The sequence below is a fragment of the Ochotona curzoniae genome, unplaced genomic scaffold, assembly GCF_017591425.1.
Source record: "Ochotona curzoniae isolate NIBS_2020 unplaced genomic scaffold, NIBS_Ocur_1.0 contig_3498, whole genome shotgun sequence".
In the NCBI taxonomy this organism is placed as follows: Eukaryota; Metazoa; Chordata; class Mammalia; order Lagomorpha; family Ochotonidae; genus Ochotona; species Ochotona curzoniae.
The window spans coordinates 25,947,050-25,952,528 of record NW_024465885.1 but is presented as its reverse complement, the minus strand read 5'-3'; the positions used below and the strand labels follow the sequence as shown (position 1 = coordinate 25,952,528).

At 34.8% G+C, this 5,479-nt stretch overlaps 1 pseudogene; it reads left to right on the top strand.

The window, feature by feature from the left end:
- Positions 1 to 231: 231 nt before the first annotated feature.
- LOC121156636 lies at positions 232 to 1,479 on the top strand (annotated as a pseudogene).
- Positions 1,480 to 5,479: the final 4,000 nt, after the last annotated feature.

Sequence of the window (5,479 nt, the reverse complement as noted above, 5' to 3'; positions counted from 1 at the left end):
AATGAAAACGTTCTCAGAAGTTGAAAGTTGGGCTTTTTGAAGGAATGATATTGATTTCCTGCTCACATTTATTTGAAGAAAAAAAGCTTTACCTATCACTAATTCCTTTTTGAAGGATGAAAATTTGATTTCATATTAAAAACACAAAGGATTAGTGTCTACTTTCCTGTTTATTTTTATATGCAGGTATATGTATACACTTCAAATTTAACTTTAAAGACCAATCTTGGAATGAAGGTGAGGCTTGTGCTGCTGTTCCTGGTGGCGGCGTCGGCCGTGGCCCGGAGCGAGGCCTCGGCCAACCTGGGCGGCGTGCCCAGCAAGAGATTAAAGATGCAGTACGCTACGGGGCTGCTGCTCAAGTTCCAGATCTGTGTGTCCTGAGGGTATCGGCAGGTGTTTCAGGAGTACATGCGGGTCATCAGCCAGCGGTACCCAGACATCCGAATCGAAGGAGAGAATTATTTCCCTCAACCAATATATAGACATATAGCATCTTTCCTGTCAGTCTTCAAACTAGTATTAATAGGCTTAATCATGTGGGCAAAGATCCTTTTGCTTTCTTTGGCATGCAAGCTCCTAGCATCTGGCAGTGGGGCCAGGAAAATAAGGTCTATGCATGTATGATGGTTTTCTTCTTCAGCAACATGATTGAGAACCATTGTCAACAGGTGCATTTGAAATAACTTTAAATGGTGTGCCTGTGTGGTCTAAACTGGAATCTGGTCACCTTCCGTCCATGCAACAGCTGGTTCAAATTCTCGACAATGAAATGGAGCTCAACGTGCACATGGACTCAATCCCGCACCATCGGTCGTAGCCCTCCCCCAACCCCTCGCCCCCCACGGCACTGGGAACTCTTTTACATTGAGGGATTTTGCAAGAGCAGTGTGACTGACACTATGAAGGCCTGTACTGAAGACAGCAAGCTGTTAGTACAGACCAGATGCTTTTCTCGCAGGCTCGTTGTACCTCTTGGGAAACCTCGATGCAAGAGAGTGTTTCAGTGCTAGCGCATTTTGGAATTCTGCACATTTCACAGAGTGCAATAATACTGTATAGTTTTCTCCCCCTCTTAAATTCATCTAGTTAATAGTGTTTTTTTTTTTAATGTAGACATTGCTTGTAACTTTCTTTCTTAGTCATATTTGAAAAAGGAAATTGAGTTAAAGTTGGCTTATTTTCAAAGATTCCTGTTACATCAGTTGTGCTTTTGTATGAATTTATTTTTATGGTTTGAAAAAAAATCAGTCTGGGAATGTAGCTGAAGTTCCCAAGTACTTTATAAAGAGTTCAACTAGACATCTCTGATTTGGCCATTCGAATTTATACAGTTTCCAAAATACTGCAAATTGTGAACAGTGTTATTATACAAAGCTATAGGGGGAAATCTAATATCCAGAGTACTCTATCAATTTGTGTGTGCGTGTGTGTGTTTGCCAGAGAACTACCATAATACCAACTGCTTTTTAAGCCCAATTACGTAGTGCAAGTGTCTTGCCCTGACCAGTCTAATGAGTTGATTAACTGGGCCTTTCTACTCAACTAAATAAACTAAGTAGATATCAGTTGAATAAAAAAGTTTGAATTTAGTTGTTCAGTATACCTGTTAACACTGAATTTAACAGTTGGCTCTCCAAAGTTTTGTTTTTCACTATCAGATAATTTCATAAGGCACACACTTGAGGTACACTCCCCATTTTTAGGATAGCTGAAATGCACTCAGTTGAATCTTTGCAACATTGATATTAATTGAATGGGGATCACTTCTGCTAGTTTGTCTAATATTTTAGAACTATATTTGAGGAATATAATTGGAAAAAATTTAATATTGTTCTACATTTCTGTAATGGCAGTTTAAACAAAGTTAAACTGATGGACTGTAAGAATAACTTAGCAGAAATAAGTCTATAGCGTGGAAAAATAATAATATTGTATCAGTACAACATACAACTTCGAAATTGGAATACAGTGGTAAAGCCAGTGGTATGCGTAGGTGTGTTAGAAGTAAAGGGATTGAAAGACATGAGGTCATTTAGCCTTGGTTTCGTCTAACACAGCTGTTTTTGAGATCTGTTTTGAGGATGTTTTAATGATTCATGGAAAGTGGAGTTAAAAGTAAGTTTATTTTGATGTAAAAAAATGATCTATACATATGAAGAATATTCAAAATGAGTGAAAATGCATATTATGGAAAAGCTATGCACAGATTATGATTTTTTTTTGCACCAGAATAAACATCTTTAATTCTGTTTTCCATGAACTTATTGAAATAATTTTTGGACTTACATGTTGTAACACCTAATTTATCGTGCTGGAAGTTGGTCTGCTAGCTCACGCCACAAAATTGATTAAGGGTTATCATTTTGTTAATAATTTAGGTCATCTATTAACAGTTTTGACTTCTTCATGTAGTGATAGGAAATATTACAATTAAAGGTCAAACTTTCTTAGAGATTATTATTAGTGGTAATCCCATTTTTATCTCTGAGAAAGCTTAAAATGATCTTTGTTAGACACTCCAAACTCCTTATCTCCTGCAAGTTAATGTGTTGTTGACTGTTTCCAGGACTCTGTCTGCAGCTGACATTCCACCAGTGACACAGTTAACTTCATGGTATACAGACATTCGAAACTTGGGCTTTGAATGTCCCATGACCTGACAGGTCAAACTATGAAGAACCCAAGATTCCAATACGGCTTTCTCCATGTTTGCCTTAGGTTGAATGACATGTCTTTTGAAGAATAGCTTTAAGTGACTTAGACACTGCTAAAATTCAGCTGTTTTGTTGTCACCCTTCGCTTTTATGTTTAGCCATATTGAAAGCTAGAGCTTAAGTGAAGAAAATCTAGTGGGAGAGATGAATAAAAAATGCTTAACTATGGAAAGTAAGCTATTTATAATGTAGTTTTATTATATTCCTAACATTTTAAATTTATTGCTTATAAATTGATAAAACATTTGGATTTATATTCCTAACAATTTAATTTGTTGCTTATAAATTGGTATAATTGTTTGGTTTCTACATGTGTGTGCACTAGTGTATTAATTAGAAGTCCATAGAACATGCCAGCAGGTTGGCTAATGTTATTGGATATTTTAGTATAATGGCTGTTATGGAAGAAACTGTTCATCATGTTAATAAAAATGCTAGTAAAAAAAAAACAATCTTGGACTGGTATAGACAACTCTAAACACACAGAACAAGTGAGCATTCCTGAAGCCTATGAGTATAGAATTTAAATGTAATTCTCAGAAGGAAGCTTGTAAGTGAATATGACTATTAGAATAAGCATGATTTTGAACATAGTCTATTCTTTCTCCATTCACACGGATTTGTCACAACCTACATAAGGAAAATGGAAGTTTCCCAAGTCCATTTAGGCAGGAGACAGGAAAAAGATGAGCAGGTGATGAACAGAGGAAAGCACTGTGAAATATGAAGCAAAGTTTCCTGCTGCAAAGTAGAATGAACAGAAACTTTCATGTACCCCTTCATTTCAAATATCTTATTCTGAGTTTAGTAGCATTATTATACATATTTTAAGTACCAGTATCAGTAGAATAATTTTTCCTTTAATGTTTGTGTCTAAATGGAACTACTTGGCATAGAGCATAGAGAGTATTAAACTTTCTGGAAAAAAAAATCAACTGATTTTGAGTACTGCAACACCCATTGCTTGCCAGTGTGTGAGTATAAATGACTGACTTTCACTTTTCATTCTTGCACATACTACTGGGACTTACCAGCCTTTGATCACATTTCTGTTTCACTGCTCAGTCTTTATTCCTACAAAGTATTCACATATACTTCATCTGAGTTTCCTTTCATCTTTTCACTCATTGTTCCTTCTGGGCATCAGCTAATACCTGTTGAATTATTTAGCTACTTAGAAGAACTCCTAAGGTGGAATGTTATCCCAATTTTACTTTTCTCACTGAAAGACAAAGTGGAAACATTAAAATATGCCTCAAAAAGCTGGTCTTGACAAGGGTCATTAGATTGACCATGATCTGTGGTCTTTATTGAAACTATGAGGATCTCAATATATCAATAGGAAGCATTTTAATATAAGAAGAAACTGATTTTCAAAGTATTCTGAAGTCATTAATTTTTGTGATCATAAGCTGTAAAGAAATCATCAAAGCAAAATTTGGTTAGAAACTTAAAGTATTATGATTTTTTAACATAGATACCTTATGATTGAAATCCATGCAAGGCAGGCATTTTGAAATGTTGCACTATACACTCAAGCTGAATTCTTTTTAAATTTTTTTGTAGATTTTAAGCACACAATATGCAAGATGTGTTAGACATTTTATCTATTACAACATTAATGGTATAGACCTACAAGTGGCAGATTTTTGTAATCTGCTATCTTACACAGCAAGACGCTGAAAATCAAAAGACCTAATAGAAAATTAACTGACTATGCTAGGGAGAATATCCATCTTCGAATCCAAGTATCATCAATATTGGATCGTATGCTTCCAGCACACTATACGGCCGAACTCCACTAGACACATTACCTGTGTCAATTTTTTTTTTCAAAATGGTATCTGGTGATAAGGGTACTGAATAATCATTTTACCCGGGTTAATAAAGCTTCTCCCTAGTTGTCTTAAAAATCAATGAACAAGATCGCTCTGAGATGGCAACTATGGAACCAGAAACCACCCATACTTCCAATCTCCCGCCTACAGAATAGGAGAAAATAGAAGATTGCTAACCCAGAACACCAATTAAACAGCCTCTACAGAAATGTAACATCAGAATTACATTCCTAACTCAAACTAGTATATCTGTTTTTGTACCTTTATGCTATATTTTAGCACTTTGTATTACATAGGATATTTTGCTTTGGTTAAAAATAACTCAATTAGAGAAGTAGTCCCATTCATATTAAGACAATGTACAAAACTGTACATAAAATGTATACAGCGAATTGTCTTTTGGACAACCAGATCTGTCCTTTTATTTCTCCATCTCAAAAGAATTTGTACTCGCTGCTAGACAGTCTCTGCTGTGTCTTCTCTTATAGTGTTTTTCACGTAACAGCGTAAGTTTTAAGTAATAGTTCATTATATTATCCTTATTAAAATTTTAATAAATAGGCAGTATTATATATAAATAGGTAGTATTATATAATATATAAGTAATATATAATACAATGATATAAAATATATAATATGTATTATATACATATATATGGAGCTAAGCTGATGTGACTTTTTTCTATAAAGGAAGTCATAATTCTGAGTCTCAGCCAAATAATGTCTCATTGATATTAACATTTCTCAGAATTGGGATCTTGGTGCCTCTTCGGAACAGTGGTTGTAAAACTTGGTTTCTGGATTGAGACGTTTTTTGTTTATCAATTATAGCATAGGTAAAGTGAGAGAATGAATTAAGAATTTTATTAGTGTTGTTTAAACAGATGGGAATAAACCGATATCAAGGTATTTATAGTGGTAAAT